The 19,548-nt window shown below is 39.9% G+C and overlaps 1 non-coding gene across 1 annotated transcript; it reads right to left on the bottom strand.

Annotated features, from left to right (window-relative positions):
• Positions 1–18,508: 18,508 nt before the first annotated feature.
• On the bottom strand, positions 18,509–18,583 carry Trnas-uga (transfer RNA serine (anticodon UGA)). Its single transcript has one exon. It is a non-coding gene; the product is annotated as a tRNA-Ser (tRNA).
• Positions 18,584–19,548: the final 965 nt, after the last annotated feature.

Here is a 19,548-nt window from a genome sequence, read left to right as displayed (position 1 = left end):
TGGGCACGAGGGTATGGATCTCGCCCTAAATGGATTCCAGGGGTGGTCAAGGCTCTTCGCGGCCGCCGGCTTTGTGAAATACGTACGGATGACGGTATGGTTGTTCGCCATTATGACCAGATGCGGCCCACGAGTGGTGGCCACGCCGGTGCCACTGTCCCTTCCTTCGCCTCCACCAGCCAGAGAAGCCAGTCCTGTCACCATACGTGTTGATGCAGCCGACGTCGCTACCGCTTCCGAGTACGCCGGAACCGGCCCCAGTCGCGACGCCACCTTCTCTGGGACCCATCTCGCTGGAGCACACCCCCAGGTCCATGACACCTATGGATGCTGCTCCGGAGTTTTCACCCATCATCTTGTCCAGGAGGCACGTTCCATGCATGAGCTTCCGTCCTGGACATTTTCGACCATACTCTCGTGTCTCTCCGCGGGATCTTCTCGGGGCCTCACAAGAGGCCATGGATGTCTCCGCACTGTCCATGTCTCCAAGGAAGTGAGTGTTTTTTGTTTCAAGGGGGGAAAAGTGTTGTGACAGTGCCACGACATTTAACAGTGCCACCACGACAGTATGCGCAAACGGTGATAGAGGCGCTCCACAATTTGGCTGAGCGCGGGAGTGCCACCTAGCTATGAATGGCGCTGGCCGCATGTCACGGCACGGCAGTTGAATGAGAGATACTGAGTTGTTATCATGTAACCAGCTATTGTTTCTAAGTGAGTGTGTTTGAATATCCACGCAATTATTGGTGATTAAAGGTTATAACAAAGATATAATTTTGAAGGTTCATTTAGTAGCATACATGGATACTGCCTGCAAAATCAATTATGAATGCAGATAGTAACTCAGAAATAACACATTTAATGGTCATGCATGATGTGACAGTTTTTCACGCATTTCAGTATTTATGACATCATAACTCCTGAACTACAATAGGTAGGTGGCTCTTAGCCCCACAGATATTGTTGTCTAACAGTAGAGATATATGTACCAAATTTGGTTGAAACTGGTCCAGTAGTTTTGAAAAAGATGTGGAACATATACACAAATGCAAACACACATATACACAAATGCAAACACACATATACACACATACACACACACACACACTTTTCTATTTTATGTTTGGATTTTCAAATCAAAAGTATGAGGACACAAAATTTGTTTGAAAATGTAATACAAAAAATTGCAGTTCACAATCAGTAAATTAAAATATTTTGTTTTATACTTAAACAACTATGGTAGCTACAACTGTACCTTGCAGGCATCCAACTAACTAGAAAGTTACTAATGTGACACTGGAACTTCATTGGCTTAAAAATATAAATTGTCCATCTTTACAAAAATGAACTTATATACGGTCATTTACTTTCATACTTAATCACCTACTTAAAAGTTTTATATCTCCTGTTAGCTGCTCTTGCATCACTTTGAATTCATGCTCCATCTGTGCAATTTTTGCAGCAAAGTTCTCTTGCATTGTGGTTTTCTCCTTCAGAGAAAAGCAACATAATGGAACTATTAAATATATAGAAAGTTTTAATGAATTATTGATAATCTGTCTCAATATGTTTAAGAGTATGACAGAGTCACTTACTAAAGTCAGTTGGTCAACAGTTTCCTGCAGCTGTTTAGCTTCATCTGATTTCTCTTGTAGGGTTCGTTTTAGATAGGTAATTATGTCACCTCTATCCTCATCTAATTTCTTATACTTTTTTTCATACTCTTCATTACTCTTTTCTAACTCCAGACACTGTGCTGTGATCCTTGAAATGAAAATAGTAGCAGGTTAGAGATTTATAGTATGTGGAAAACCTAAAATAACACCTCTAATAATAACTATTAACCTCTCAAGCTTTCGTGTTATATCATTTATGTGCAGCTGGAACATTTCTCTCTCCACTTCTGCCAGAAGTGGGAGAGGTTCCTTAGGACCCTTCTTTCCTTTGCCTTTCTTCCCCATTATTCACTGAAACAAAAACAGCATACAGAACAAAGCTTCAAAATTTTTTATTCTTTTTGTGATGTCTTCTACATATAGCTTATGCACATTCACATCAGGTTTTTCTTTACTTCCCAGTTTGGCTATGTAGGATCATTCCACCACAAGTGAAGGTTTTCTTTTGTCTCTAAAACTTCTTGTTCCTTCAATTAGAGACAAATCAATGCAGTTCATACATCAGATCTTCACTCTGTACATTCTACTCACCAAGTGGTGGCAGGAGAACACACATATAAAAGGTATTATGTATGCAAGCTTTCGTAGCCAATGGTTCCTCCTTCTGGAAGAAAGGTTCAAGAGGAAGGAATAGGGGTGAAGGAAAAGGACTGGTGAAGTTTAGGAAAGGGGGTACAGCTCACAAAAGTCATCCATAACCCCAGGTCAGACAAGACTTACTGTACACAATAAGAGGGAAATACAGATTGTTGGCGACTGCGTCAGATGAGATTTGAAAACCTGAAAGCTTAAAGGTAGAACTCAAGGTATTTTGCAAGACAGAGATTACTGCTAAAAAATTTGCATGAGTTAATAAGAGTGAAAAGCTAAATGCATTGTATGTGACAGAAGTTGGAGGGGGATGGTGAAAAATAGACAAGTCAGAAAAGGAAGATGTAGAAAACTAAAATGAAGTGAAGAAAGGAGTAATTATGGTAAAGAAATGGTGAGACTGAATAAATTATCATAAGTTAAGGCCAAGTGGATGGCTAGAAGGTGTTACATGCTGTAGTGCCGGTTCCAATCCATGGAGTTCTGAGAAACTGGTGTCAGGGGAAGAATCTGGATGGCATGTATGATGAAACAGGCACCAAAGTCATGACTATCATGTTGTAGCACATTCTCAGTGACAGGATATTTTGTGTTGCCAGTATACACCCTTCGCCAGTATCCATTCATTCTACCTGATAAGCTGGTGGTAGCCATGCCAATGTAAAAAAGAAGAGTAGTGTTCACATAACATTTGATACATGAAATGTATTGTTTCACAGGTGGCTCTCCCTTTTATAGTGTATGTTTTGTCACAGGGCAAATACAGGTGATGGTGGGAGGATGCACAGGGCAATTCTTTCAGTGGGGACAGTCACAGGATTAGGAGATGGGTACAGAAGGAGCATATGGTCTGAATAGGATATAGCAGAGGTTGGGAGAGTGACAAAAAGCTATTCTAGGTGTGGTCGACAAAATCCCAGACAGAACCATGCCCTGAAATGAGGTCCATTCTGTCTGAAATTTTGCCCACCACTCTTATATGACTGAACTTGATCAAAACATTGGTTCCACAGATTCTGTATGAAACCTTAACAATGAAAAAGATCAATGCAAGGTAGTTGTTGAAATTCCTTTTTGTAACTGAGGAGAAAATCTATTTGGATGCAATTCTTGAAACTCTGGGATAATAATTTTAAAAGACAGAACTAGATTTGAAAAATCTGCCAGCAAAACAAAATACTGAAACTTAGAAAGATCCAGATACAAGCTAGCATTGTACAATAGTTTCTTTGCGAGGAAAATGGCAGCAGATACAGAATAACTGGCCTTTTCAGTTAATTATTATGGTGTTAAAAGCTCTTCAAATGCAACAGCACTCTAGGAAAGAAATATGGTTGTAGTACTGACAGTTTATAGGTCACCAACGGCAATTATCTTAAGCTTCTTAAAGAGCTAGAGATGGTTTTAATAAGGTTATGCTTGCTAAGTCGAGAATCTTTGTTTGTGGAGACGTTGACATTGATTTCTTACTCATTAACGACACTTAAGCATTAATGAGTTTCAGCTTTTTATTTTTTACCTCAAAAAATTTACTGTGGGGACTGAAGGGCATACTACAAAGAAATTATTCCACAGGATATTAAAGCTAAGAGAGTGAAAAAAATAACCAGATACTGTAGTCTGTGATAGAAAAATAACAAGATTCATGTATACAAATTTGTCTCTACTGGAGAATTTGAAGTTATCAGTTAATGTACCACTGACTTTGTTATGTTACGTTTTGTACTAGGATTTATGCTATATGTTTATTTTGTGGTAGCATACTGTTTGATTCTGCTGACACTTTGAGATATACAGTGCTGTGTAGTTGGTTAATAGAGATGTCAAAAACCTACAAGAGAGACCCACATTTCTTTTGAGTTATATGCTTGATGTTATCAGGGCCTTGATCTATGTAGTATTTTTTCCCCCTTGTTACCCTGGGCAGCATCATTTCTTTTACTATCCTACTCATATACCTCAATTATTTTATTATCTACTCTATCTCATGAGACATAACAATCCATTGAAACTCATTTAAAACACGTATTTTTTTATCCAATTTGAAATAAACAGGAATCACTGATGTAAACAAAAGGCATGGTATGGACAAACCTATACTTACAAAGTCGATGCCACACAACTGTTTACTGAATTGTAGTTGTGTTGTGGTGAATAGGTCCTGTAATTGGTAGGAATATTTAGGATTAATGTAATTAGGTGAAATCTGGAACATTGGTCAAAGTCATTTCTTTGAAACTGAGATGGATTTGTGTTAAAACAGTATCTAAATTAAGTCTGTGGTATTTAAACAAAACCAACTGTGAGAACTGAAATTGATTAGAAAATTAAAATGTGATTAGTGAAAATGTTATAAGTGGCATGTAAACATAGATAGTTCTTTAGGTGTTTTGTCAATAATAAATAAAGGACCTATTTTGCCACATTCAATGGGGGTAGGAACATTTTTCGAACCATGTATCTTTTGCATTTTATCAAAATAGTAAAAGTATTGTTAATATTTTATATTTGGGTATTCACATACTCATAAAATGATAAATAATCAAAAATCAATAAATGTATTTGCTCTATTAGAGCCAGTGCACTGTTGAAATATCTCATTAATTTTAAGGCAACAGTTTTAATTGTAATTTTATTAGAAAACCCTTTATAACAATACCAACGATTGTTTGGATTTATACATAAAGGGGCAGCCATGTTGGCATGGGAGAGCAGTGTCTTAGTTGATATTTTGCAAGAAGCACGTGATTGCTTAAGTAAGATGTAAATCAGTGTTGTAAGCATGCCAGTATAATTATGACGTGATTTAGAATAAAGCTTCTGAAACATAATGTTTGTATTGATCATTCATGGTGTGAAAACCATGCTACAGTCATCAACATGAGCTTGTGGCAGCAGCAGATATAAAGCAAATGGATGAGTACATCCCATAAAATTATAAGCTTTGTTAATAATAATTTCACACTCATCTTTACTAAGATGTGATTATGATAATGAAGATCAAATAATTTATTTGTTTATGATGTTATTAAGGTTTGTCACTTGTTACATTTTGGTTTAAAAGTGTTATGATGCTTTGTAAATGTGTAACTGTTCTGATTTTATTGCTATGTCCTTATCTATTCAATATTGTCTGCTTGATACTTATATTGTCTTTATTTTGCTGAATAATCAAAAGAGCAATAATAATTCATTAACTATCATTAGAAAAAGTTAAATATAAAAGATTACTCTAAAGAATCATATTCATTTAGGACTAATATGGAAAAAGAAGGAATTCTTACACACATTGTGTTAAGTAGATTTTGTAGTTATCTGCATGTAGAAGTGTGTATTTTTGAATTAATACTGAAAAATAGTTCACTTTTCCTTGTAACTCTATATAGAGCATCACTGGAAAATTTTGTACTATTCATGAGGAAGTCCTTATTATGTTATCTGTCAGACAGCAGCAAGCAGTTAATAGCCTTTGGTAATTTCAGTGTAGATTTTTTACAGGATTTTGACAGAAAAAATGATCTGGAAACCTTATTTGGCTACTATAATTTAGTCTCCTTAATTACATTTCCCACTTGAGTGGGTAAAGACAGTGACTCTAATTGATAATGTGTTCTTTGATGAAGCTCAAAGCCAAATGGTAACTGCATATCCAGTAACAAATGTTCTCTCTGATCATGATGCACAGTTAGGATACATAAGATACTGCCTTACAGTATAAATCAGTTCAAATAATTAATGACTAATAGAGAAATGTATTTTAAAGTTGTTTACAAGACATGATCTGGGTTGAAATTTATAAGGAACCACATATTGACATAAAATTTAATCTACTGTGTGATAAATTCATATAATTCCTTGTAAATGGGTTTTCAGATACACTAATCAGCAAGGATCTTAATGGCCATGTCAAAATCCATTGATCACAACAGTGATTAATGTGTATTGTGAGAGAAAAATAGAAACATAACTGTCAGCTACCAGATTCTACAGCAGTTGCACATTTCTAAAGCTACTTGATATTATAAAGAAAAGTTATTAAAAAATCAAGGAACATGTGCATGTATCAGGAATCAGTAATCCTGACAACAGAGTTAAGTCTGTATGGATGAAACAAGAGGTAGAACAACAGGCCACAGAACAGGATAAGGTTACTACTGATTAAATGATGAAGCTATAAATCATCAGTCACAGGTAACATGTATGTTTAATAATAATTTCTTAAATTTAGTAGGAAACTTAAGGACATACAGTTCAACAGAAAAATCAAAGTAGTCTGTGGAGAAAGCTTCTCACACAAAATTCAATCATATGTACGTCTCACTTACTTCTCATACTGAAATAAAGAGAATTTTATATTTTCTAAAAATAAAAGCTCAGATGGATTTGCTGGTATTTCCAAAAGAGTACTAAAGATGTGTTCCTCTATAATAAGCCCTGTCTTATCTGAAATATGTAATGTATTGCTAACTCAAGACATTTTTCCAGAGAGATTGAAACATGCCATCATTAAAACCTTCTTTAAGAAAGGTGATAGGAGAGAGATTAATAACTATCTACCTGTTCCACTATTCACATTATTTCTGAAGAGTTGATGTGTTCTAGAACAATAATATCCCAGCAAATCACAGTTTCTATTTCAGAAAAGTAGCTCTACAGAGTGTGCCATTTTCATGTCAATTCACAACTTTCACAAGCATTAAATATCAAAATAGCGCTGGCTGGTATTTTATGTGATTTATCAAAAGCATTTGACTGTGTGAAGTACAATATTATCCTAGATAAACTGAGGTTTTATGGAACTGATGGTATAGCTAACAATGGATAATGCCATATCCAACCAAAATAATGTAGAATGTAATACTTAGTAAGTCAAGTAATGGGATATTATTCTGACTGGGAAAAACATGTATGGGATTCCCCAAGGCTCAATATTAGGTCCACCATTGTTCTTAATATGTGTAAACAGTCTTTCATCTAATACACAGCAAGCAGAAGCAGTTCTTTTTACAGATGACATTGTAACTAATCCAAGCATACATATAGCAACAGAAGAAATGGTAAACAATGTTCTTAAAAGCATCAGTGACTGATTTTCTGTGAATTTTCTCAACCTCAATTTTAAAAAGACAAAACATATTCATTTAGCACATCTAGAGGTTTTACAACAATGGTATATGTAACACATGGTGAGAAAATAATGTGTTCATAATGATGAGAATTTAAACTGAAAAAGCACTTTTTGGACCTCCAAAAGCAGCTTAGTTCAGCCACTTCTGCACATAGTCATTGGCAATCTTGTGGACAGATAAAGCAGCAACATGATATATTTTCTGTATTTTCATTCAATAATTGTTTTAATGTAAAAAATAAAAATAAAAAAAAATAAAAAAAATACACTTGCAAATGATCAGCTTGTAGTCATACTTACAAAATGATTTGTGATGTGAATACAAATGACATTACTATTTATCATGCAAATGAGTCATAGAACATGAAACTAACTCTCATAATTTTCTTTATGCATCTCAGTTTCTGAGAAGCTACACTGTCTGAGAAAGATCAGAAAGTATCACTGGCAGCTCTTGCAAAATTTTAGCAATGTGCAACAATGTGGACGCCTATAACCTTTTGACTTACTAGGATAGTAATCATAATTGAAATGAATATATTAATTTTACTGCTCCTCCACAAATAAGTACATGTATGGATCAGGGGAATTCTTGAAAATTTTTTGCAGCTATGGTTGAAAAGTATAAGTTAAAAGACCAATGGGAACATCTGGTAGCAGGTGAGATAGGTTCATGGTACTGCTCACAGCTAAGGAAGCATGGCCTGGTGGCCCTTATAACAAGTGTGGAGATGGCCATGGAGTAATCAGGTGCAACACAGGATACTGACATGTTATGAAAAACCCATTCATTGCAGTTACAATAGTGACTAACAACCTGTATGTTGAGGCCAAAGGGAGCTAGAAAATGCTGACATTATAATTATTAAGGAGCACTCCACTCATCCCCTCCAGAGGAACTATGTCAACATTGCAGCAAAAGGAATATAAATAAGGGAGTCTAGAGGCTCAAGGCAAGCAGCTGTTTTGCCATTCTGTCTACATCTGGAAATGAAGAGTTTCAAGCCAACCATGATGATGATTTAACGATGAGTTTCAGCAGCCAACCAGCCCACTGAATCAACTGCCAAGTTCTGCTGCACAGACAACATCAGAGCCATGGTGAGGTGGCTCTAAAACTTGGTGCTGCACAGGTACAGGAAGCAGGGGGACAGCCAGCTTCCATTCTCTAGGTGACTCCTCCGATGGACTGCAAGCTGCCATCTCCAAGGGCAGTGGCAGGACATAATCCCAAAGCTTCCTGGTTCCTAGACTGTTATCTATCACTGACCGAGCCAGCCTGAGCAGGCAAATGGAGCTCTGAGGCTCTGCTACAATGATGGATGCTGGCTGTTAACCTTATGCACTCTACATGGTAACCACAAGTAGTGATTGAGGCAATAGCTGGCCATGGTCCAGAGGGCAGGCACAGGGCTTCCGACACGACTGACCTACTCTGCCAGCCACACCGACAGAGTGAGAACATAAGCCATTGCTTCAAGGAGATGGAGTGTCTGTGTGCCATAACAGCAGATTCTGGCACACCACAATCATTTGGATCAGCAGAGGTACTGCGAATTCTTCAGTGGAATAAAATTAATATCAAACCTGTCTGTGTATCTCTGCACACACAGCATGTTTCACCCCTCTCTCCCAAACCATATCTCTGTCATCTTGGTCCATTCCACCCCTTAGGCAGGGAGTCATAACAGTTTGGTGTCAGACTGGTCATTTCGCTTCCTGACATAACTCGTCACAACACATGATATTGCTGAAAAGCAAAGGGTGGATCACCAGGTATTTGCTTCTCAAATCAGGTATTGGAGATATGGTTGAGAGGGGTATATAAGGAAACAGTGCAGACAAGCAGAGTGCTATGCATGTGGTAGAAAGAGCCACTGGGCATCTGACTTTAGAGTAAGAAAGATGGGATGCACTGAGAAGGGAAGCAGCCGTTAAACACAAACAGGAGTGCTTTGACCATTGGAAGGTAGTCCACGTAGACCATAACACTGCATAAGTAAGTGCACAGATGGAACACTGCTTAGGAGGCTTTGTGAGTGACAGGGGAGAGAGAATTTTGGGAAACATGGGAGCACATATGTCCATTATCAATCTGGACCTCCTGGGAAAGAGGAGACTGCAGTCACCACATTATAGATTACATGAGGCTGGCAATAATTGTGTGGAATCATTGGATAAGACAGTACTAGAGTTTTTGGTTAGGAAAACTAAATTCAGGGAACACATGAAGGTACCACTATTCATAGGCAAAGGGTATTCAATGATCCTCAGGCTAGGCTTTCTTGACAAACATCATGCTAAGTTTGATTTTTGGCAATGCACAGTAGAACTGTGTGGGATTTTGTTTCAATTTGGGGGAAACAGTTGCAACAGAAGCAATGGCATAAGGTTCACTTATTATGGGGGTGCATATATTTTCAGTAAAGATCAATCAACAGAACCAAATACCAGCAGGTACAATGGAGGTATTGTGGGTTTCAGTGGTTACCAATTTACTGAGAGAAACATCATATGTGATAAAACCATTCTCAAGCAATGAAGAGGTGGACAGTTTGTACTGTTTTGTCTGCACGAGTTTGGTGAGTGGCAGTGACATTGATGGGGAATTGACAATTCCTGTTAGTGTGGACAACTTTGGCAGAGGGTAGGTGACTGTCAAAAGATGCAGTAATAGCCATGCTGGAGGTCTTTGAAGAAGAAGACTTCAGGAGGTTAAGTCTAGAGGAAAGACACAAGCAAATTGTTGACATAGAAATGTTGGGAGAGAAAGTGAGTTACATGAATAGCAGTGACTGAAGGGCTATGGAAAACTTGTTGAGGTTTATTGATTTATTTTGTGCACGCAGAGGGTTACCAGCAAGCCCAGTGACACAACATCATATACAGACAGGGTGGTAGCATACCAATTTATAAGGAGTCAAACTGCATAGCAAGGCAACTGCAACAATTAAAAGAAAAATTTGCTGAACAACAACTACAGGACTGGATCACAGAACTGAATGATAGCCCGTGGAGCATGAGTAAAGTGGTCATGCTGAAGAAATCAGTGGATGGAACCAGAGAACACAGATTTTGCTGTGACTAAAGATGTCTAAATGCATGAAACATTTCAGATGCTTGCCCAATTACATACATCACAGATAATCTAGGTCAGTGTCAGTTCTTAACAATTATGGATCTCAGGAGTGGGTACCATCAATTGAAAGTGGCACCTCAGGTTAGGCCAAAGACATCTTTTCTGGTACCAGGTGACCACATTCATTACAAGTGCATGCCATTTAGTCTAAAGAATGCACCAGCAACTTTTCAGCAGTTGTTAGAGAGGGTACTGAGAGGATTAAAACCAAAAACTTTTATGGTGTATCTGGATGATATAATTGTCTTTTCAAACGACTGACCAGAGCATGTGAGATGTTCACAGGAATTCTTTACCAGATGACTGTCATCATGTTTGATGTTGAATACGGACAAGTGCCATTTTTCTCAAACTCAGGTAAACTACGGCACATGATACTGAATCTGGCATACAGGCTGATCCTCGTCTTATGGGCAGAGTTAAAAATTTTCCAACAGCATGAATAACCAAGCAGGTACAGTCATTCATTGGCCTTTGTAATTATTATAGACAGTTCACAAGGAACTTCGCAGAAATAGCCAAACTCTTGAACAAGGTATCGAAAAAGAGGGTAAAATTCAATGCCTCATAGGAATGTCAAGTGCCATTTGAAAATCTAAAAGAAATATTAGTTTCAAATTCAGTATTGGTTTTCTCCAGATTTTGAGAAAGATATTATCCTTTCATGTGATGCTTCAAATGAAGCAGACAATTGCGTTTTGGGACAAACGATAGATGGTGAAGAACATGTGGTAGCTTACAATTCAAGGCTTCTTAACAAGGTGGAGCATAACTACTAGATGAATGAGAAAAAAAAAGATGGTGGTCATAAATGGTATTATGTATTTCCAGTGTTACTTGTATGAAAGGAAGTTAGGCCAGCCGCGGTGGTTCCACTGTTCTAGGCGCGCAGTCCGGAACCGTGCAACCGCTACGGTCGCAGGTTCGAATCCTGCCTCGGGCATGGATGTGTGTGATGTCCTTAGGTTAGTTAGGTTTAAGTAGTTCTAAGTTCTAGGGGACTGATAACCACAACTGTTAAGTCCCATAGTGCTCAGAGCCATTTGAACCATTTGGAAGGAAATTTGAAGTCATGGCAGACTATAGCTCATGGAAACAGTTACTTGGTTTGAAAGATCTATCTGGTAGATGAACTTGGTGAGCACTTAAGGTTAGTGAACTCATGTACTAGGTAATCCATAAGCTGGGGAGATCACATGTGAACACAGCTGTATTAAGTCATGTGGTAGCAATGTTGAGGATGCAGGAAGGAGAGTGGAAGAGTGGCAGGGGACACAGGCAAAGGATAAGGAGTGCCAGGCACTTAGGTTACAACCACGTTTTGTTATTCACAGGGATTTGTTGTTTAGAATGACAAGTTTTGCTGCAAGTTCATGACCATACATAGTCAAGTCATGGAGGGCAAGGTGTGATGGACAGATGTGTAGCAGAGCTGTTTTGGTGAAGGAACAGGAAGCAAGACATTGAGCAATATGTTAGGGATTGTGTGCCATGTACACAAGGGACCAACACTAGGCATCAGAAAGTGCCACTGCAACAATTACTGGAGGCATCCAATATATTTTCTTTTTTGGGGCTGGATGTTCCTGGGCCATTTAATAAAACACCTGCAGGGAATAAGGGTTCTCATGACCATTGATCATTTTTCTCGGTTTCTGGCAATGGTAACAATGCCAGACCAGCGGGACAATACCATGGTGTAGGCATGATGTAAACAAGCGGCTATTGTAGTTTAGGTTACCTGATACTATAGTTACAGATCAAGGTATGAACTTTGTCTTGGATTTAATTAACAACTATGTGGTGTGTTGCATATAGAGAAATTACAGATGAGTCCATTTTGTCTGTATACCAACGAGAGAACTGAACATGTGCACAAGACAATTGCAAAAATGTTGAGTTATTACATTAAATCCAGGCATGATGACTGGGACATCTATTTTTCCTATGTCCTGTGTGCCTATAATTTGAAGGTTTATACTGCAATGGGCTTGTTGCCATTTGAGGTGGTGTACAGCAGGAAGATTCCATCTCCCTTTGGTGTTTTGACTCCTAAATAAGGGCTGGATGGTGAGCTGGTAAGAAAGTTTGGAAGAAGAATAATAAGGAAGGTTTGGAGGAATGTATAGAACGCAAATACAAAGGTGCTAGAATGGCAGGAACAGCTGAACATATACATAGGCAAGCTGTTTTAGTGCTGTTTGGGAGAGTGGGTAATGGTCATGAACCCTTTACAGCAAAAGCGAAAACAAAGAAATTTTTAACTAAGTACCAGGGACCTCAGCAGGTCATGGAAATGACCTCACCAGTCAGCATCAAGATACAGGAGGGGAAAGTTACGAGGGGTAAAAAGAAGGGACCTGGAATTGGTAAGTAATGTGAGATACAAGATACGCCATCACTGTTGCCAACAGTTAAAGTGAGTTCCCCAACAGTTTCAAGTGCAAAAACTACCAGAAAACCACTAATAAAAATGCCCCTAATCTCATAATCGCTAAAATTTCCACTACATTTTTTAAAATTATTATGAAAGAAAACAGTAAGTATATTAGCATTTAATTCCCTTTATTAGCAAGTAATAAAATATTCACAATCATTAAATGAACATACCATAAGTAAATTAGCAAGTCAATGTCAGGAACATACATAAATTGCTATAAAAACAGTTAATTATTTAAATGAATTCATCTTCTTCAGATAAATCATTTTTGTCTGCATCATCACCATTGTCAGTTTTAGAGTGATACGATTCTTTGGTACCGATTTGTTTTACAATGTTTATTGGAATTTCATATTTATTGCAGCATTTTCTTTCCAACCCCAAACCACAGCGTATTCTTAATGTAGCAGTTAAAAGATTTAACTAAACTCTATTCCTCTGTTTGTTTTTTATTAAATTCATACTGCTAAATAGTCTCTCAACATTGGAATTTTGTAATGAGGCAGTATTAGGAGAGTAATCGCAAAAGTCGATAATTCATCAAATCTGCATTCCCCTTGAGCATCTTTGAAACCAAATACTTCATTCCAAAATTTGTTTGTGTCTTTGGTCTCGTTCAAATTCAACAAATGAATTTGTCACCACTGATTATCCACTCTTGCTATAAATTCTACACTTTTGTTGAACTGAGCCATCATATCAATTACATTTTCTGTGTTTTGATTAAGTGCTTGTTCAGCACTTATTCTGTAAATTTTTTCATCAACTTCAAATTTCCTGGTAACCTATTATTTATTTCTTCAATCATACCTACTATAAATGTTATGCACCAATTATGCAACATTTCTTTGTCTTCCCATGGTAATCCTTTTTCTCCTCTTCCAAGCAACTGCTTTTCAAAGCGTAATCCCATATAACATCTTCAATCAAAGAAATCACAAAAATTTTGAGTAAAAATATTTACTTTATTTGCAGGTAACATTACTTTGCTGACAAGCAGATCTATCAGGTTGGTCAATTCATAAAGAGTTTGGTGTGATCTGCATCTTTCGACTCAAACATTTTATTGACTCTGTCTATTTCAGTTAATATTGGATATAAAAATGAAATATAAGCATAATTAATCTTGTTGGCATATATATCATGCAATAACTCTGCCATATGACAACTTCCATGCACTTTAGCTATGGAAAAATGTGTTTTTAGCTCTGACCATTGTGTGTACATTCTTGATAAAGCAGATTCTATTGATAACCACCTTGTCTGGCACGTATGAACTATTGTTAATGGTTCATGTCCTTGTTGATGATTTTGTATAGCTCCGTGTAAAGAGGAGCGACTATACTAATAATATGTTTCTTTAATTAAAAACTCCAAATTTTTTGGTACATTTTTTTTTTTGCCTCAGCTGAAACAGCCAGTTGCAAGGAATGGCACAAGCAACATACTAAAATCAGGTGTGGTACCTGTTCTTTCATTTTTGTAAATACTCCATTATTTACTCCAACCATGACACAGACAATTACCTATACCAATGCCCATTAAATTTTCAATCACAAATTGAATCGTTGAAGTGTTTTCCTTGTAGCAGAGACAATAGTTGATGATGCCATCACCATTACAATCATACAGTTCAGCAAGGTCAAGGTACGTAATTTACTGTAATAAACTATAATCAGTCCCATGTATTTATGTACAGCAATATCAGAAGAGTCATCAATTAATAAGCTAAATGGTTAATCTTTGCAGTCTTGTTTTAGAACATCATTGAAATGCAGTGCTAACATGTTTTTTATAACTAAGGTGCACTTAGTTCGATGCAGCTGAACTTTTTCAATATCTTTTTCATGAGTGTGAGTAATTACCTCTCATAAATGGTTGACTACACATGCACTAGTACACATGGCTGTGAATAATGGAAGTCTTGCTTCTTCCGTTTTGTCATGCGGGGTAGCTGAGAGGTGTAGGGCAGCTTGTCACAGTTCGCGTGGATCACCCCGTCAGAGGTTCGATTCCTCTCTTGGTCATGGGTGTGTGTGTGTGTTGTCCTTAGTGTAAGTTAGTTTAAGTTAGATTTAGTAGTGTGTAAGCTTACGGACCGATGACCTCAGCAGTTTGGTCCCATAAGACCTTACCACAAATTTCCAAAATTTCTTCCTCTCTTTTTATTCTCAATGGGCTCTAACTTAAAAGCAATTTTAGGCTGCATAGTTACAACCTGCAACAATTTACTTAGTCAAAGAGTGGTCAAAGATGTAAAACTGATCAATGAATGACTAATCAAGTTAAAAAAAGGTCGCTTACCTTTTTATTTCATAGATGCTTCTTTGACATCCCAAGAGACTTCAAATCTGCATAGTGACTCCTTAAAACTGTACCACAAAATTTGCACTTTGCTACCTGACCTGTACTACTTCTAATAACTTGAAGCCAATATTTTAAATGTGTGTCTTGAAGCCAAGAATCCTGATACTTTTTTGTATATTATGGCTTTGCCATAGTCATCCTCAATGGTCATCTATGTCATGTACACATTGACACTGTCAGCCCATTCCCTCCCTCTGAGGGCTTTCAGTATATACTCTCTACCATCAACTGAGTCACAGGGTGGGTTGATGCCATTCCTCTATCCAATTTTATGGCTGATTCAGTTGTCCATGCCTTTGCCAACTCATGAATTTCTCACTTCAGTTGCCCTTCTACAACCACTGACCAGGACCACCAGTTCAGATCCTTGCTATTCATCAAACTATGGGAGCTGGTTGGTGTTTATAAGTTCCTCACCACTTGTCACCTGCAGAGCAATGGCCTTGTGAAGTGTTGGCACTGCACCCTTAAGGTGGCACTCAAGTGCCATAGCAGTTCGTGGTCAGAGGCACTTGCATGGATCCTTCTGGGAATATGCTCCACTCCCAAAGATGACTTATAAATATTGCTTGCCTACATCCTCTGTGGAGAAGCTCTCATCCTTCCCGTCAAGTTTGTCTCGCCTCCTGAATGAAGCCAAGTTTCTTGTTCTAGTTGACTGAGTACATGAATGTATTATGCATATCCACCAGAACTGCATTCAGTGCCACGAGTCTTCATTCACAAAGAACTTGCACTCTGTGATTGTGAATGATGCTGAGCTGCCTGCAATAGTTGATGAGTACATGAACATTTTTTGCACATCCATACTCCACTGCCAGACCTGCATTCAGTACCACAAGTCTTCATTCACAAAGAATGCACACTCTGGAATTACGTTATGCTTTGTGACAACTCTGTCCGTTCATCTCTCCAGCCCCTATATTCAAGCCCTCACCAGGTCCTTGAGCATGGACAGAGCACATAAAACATAATACTAAACAGGAAATGTCAAACACTCTCAGTGAATGGTGTAAAGCTAGCCTGATCATTAAGAGATGACCTACAGCCATCTGTTCCCACAGATTCACTGGTCACAGTCAACATCACCCTCCACAAGAGACAATGCATGAGCTGTGTGACAATTCTGCCCTCCCCCCTCTGTGACCCCATCTCTGAATTCCTCTGCCCCTGCAGCATACAGTGTTTACCATGACAGATTTCAATCTGGACAATCTTTCGATCGAGATTTGAGACAGCACTGTCTTGATTTTCACAATCCTACCATCTACACAATACTATGCCTCAACAACGCATATACAGAATGAGATTTTCACTCTGCAGCGGAGTGTGCGCTGATATGAAACTTCCTGGCAGATTAAAACTGTGTGCCCGACCGAGACTCGAACTCGGGACCTTTGCCTTTCGCGGGCAAGTGCTCTACCAACTGAGCTACCGAAGCACGACTCAGGCCCGGTCTCACAGCTTTACTTCTGCCAGTATCTCGTCTCCTACCTTCCAAACTTTACAGAAGCTCTCCTGCGAACCTTGCAGAACTAGCACTCCTGAAAGAAAGGATATTGTGGAGACATGGCTTAGCCACAGCCTGGGGGATGTTTCCAGAATGAGATTTTCACTCTGCAGCAGAGTGTGCGCTGATATGAAACTTCCTGGCAGATTAAAACTGTGTGCCCGACCGAGACTCGAACTCGGGACCTTTGCCTTTCGCGGGCAAGTACTCTACCAACTGAGCTACCGAAGCACGACTCAGGCCCGGTCTCACAGCTTTACTTCTGCCAGTATCTCGTCTCCTACCTTCCAAACTTTACAGAAGCTCTCCTGCGAACCTTGCAGAACTAGCACTCCTGAAAGAAAGGATATTGTGGAGACATGGCTTAGCCACAGCCTGGGGGATGTTTCCAGAATGAGATTTTCACTCTGCAGCAGAGTGTGCGCTGATATGAAACTTCCTGGCAGATTAAAACTGTGTGCCCGACAGAGACTCGAACTCGGGACCTTTGCCTTTCGCGGGCAAGTGCTCTACCAACTGAGCTACCGAAGCACGACTCAGGCCCGGTCTCACAGCTTTACTTCTGCCAGTATCTCGTCTCCTACCTTCCAAACTTTACAGAAGCTCTCCTGCGAACCTTGCAGAACTAGCACTCCTGAAAGAAAGGATATTGTGGAGACATGGCTTAGCCACAGCCTGGGGGATGTTTCCAGAATGAGATTTTCACTCTGCAGCGGAGTGTGCGCTGATATGAAACTTCCTGGCAGATTAAAACTGTGTGCCCGACCGAGACTCGAACTCGGGACCTTTGCCTTTCGCGGGCAAGTGCTCTACCAACTGAGCTACCGAAGCACGACTCAGGCCCGGTCTCACAGCTTTACTTCTGCCAGTATCTCGTCTCCTACCTTCCAAACTTTACAGAAGCTCTCCTGCGAACCTTGCAGAACTAGCACTCCTGAAAGAAAGGATATTGTGGAGACATGGCTTAGCCACAGCCTGGGGGATGTTTCCAGAATGAGATTTTCACTCTGCAGCAGAGTGTGCGCTGATATGAAACTTCCTGGCAGATTAAAACTGTGTGCCCGACCGAGACTCGAACTCGGGACCTTTGCCTTTCGCGGGCAAGTGCTCTACCAACTGAGCTACCGAAGCACGACTCAGGCCCGGTCTCACAGCTTTACTTCTGCCAGTATCTCGACTCCTACCTTCCAAACTTTACAGAAGCTCTCCTGCGAACCTTGCAGAACTAGCACTCCTGAAAGAAAGGATATTGTGGAGACATGGCTTAGCCACAGCCTGGGGGATGTTTCCAGAATGAGATTTTCACTCTGCAGCGGAGTGTGCGCTGATATGAAACTTCCTGGCAGATTAAAACTGTGTGCCCGACCGAGACTCGAACTCGGGACCTTTGCCTTTCGCGGGCAAGTGCTCTACCAACTGAGCTACCGAAGCACGACTCAGGCCCGGTCTCACAGCTTTACTTCTGCCAGTATCTCGTCTCCTACCTTCCAAACTTTACAGAAGCTCTCCTGCGAACCTTGCAGAACTAGCACTCCTGAAAGAAAGGATATTGTGGAGACATGGCTTAGCCACAGCCTGGGGGATGTTTCCAGAATGAGATTTTCACTCTGCAGCGGAGTGTGCGCTGATATGAAACTTCCTGGCAGATTAAAACTGTGTGCCCGACCGAGACTCGAACTCGGGACCTTTGCCTTTCACGGGCAAGTGCTCTACCAACTGAGCTACCGAAGCACGACTCAGGCCCGGTCTCACAGCTTTACTTCTGCCAGTATCTCGTCTCCTACCTTCCAAACTTTACAGAAGCTCTCCTGCGAACCTTGCAGAACTAGCACTCCTGAAAGAAAGGATATTGTGGAGACATGGCTTAGCCACAGCCACTTGCCCGCGAAAGGCAAAGGTCCCGAGTTCGAGTCTCGGTCGGGCACACAGTTTTAATCTGCCAGGAAGTTTCATATCAGCGCACACTCCGCTGCAGAGTGAAAATCTCATTCTGGAAACATCCCCCAGGCTGTGGCTAAGCCATGTCTCCACAATATCCTTTCTTTCAGGAGTGCTAGTTCTGCAAGGTTCGCAGGAGAGCTTCTGTAAAGTTTGGAAGGTAGGAGACGAGATACTGGCAGTAGTAAAGCTGTGAGACCGGGCCTGAGTCGTGCTTCAGTAGCTCAGTTGGTAGAGCACTTGCCCGCGAAAGGCAAAGGTCCCGAGTTCGAGTCTCGGTCGGGCACACAGTTTTAATCTGCCAGGAAGTTTCATATCAGCACACACTCCGCTGCAGAGTGAAAATCTCATTCTGGAAACATCCCCCAGGCTGTGGCTAAGCCATGTCTCCACAATATCCTTTCTTTCAGGAGTGCTAGTTCTGCAAGGTTCGCAGGAGAGCTTCTGTAAAGTTTGGAAGGTAGGAGACGAGATACTGGCAGAAGTAAAGCTGTGAGACCGGGCCTGAGTCGTGCTTCGGTAGCTCAGTTGGTAGAGCACTTGCCCGCGAAAGGCAAAGGTCCCGACTTCGAGTCTCGGTCGGGCACACAGTTTTAATCTGCCAGGAAGTTTCATATCAGCGCACACTCCGCTGCAGAGTGAAAATCTCATTCTGGAAACATCCCCCAGGCTGTGGCTAAGCCATGTCTCCACAATATCCTTTGTTTCAGGAGTGCTAGTTCTGCAAGGTTCGCAGGAGAGCTTCTGTAAAGTTTGGAA

Source organism: Schistocerca cancellata, chromosome 5 (assembly GCF_023864275.1).
Source record: "Schistocerca cancellata isolate TAMUIC-IGC-003103 chromosome 5, iqSchCanc2.1, whole genome shotgun sequence".
Lineage (NCBI taxonomy): Eukaryota > Metazoa > Arthropoda > Insecta > Orthoptera > Acrididae > Schistocerca > Schistocerca cancellata.
This window is presented reverse-complemented; position numbering and strand designations above follow the sequence as displayed.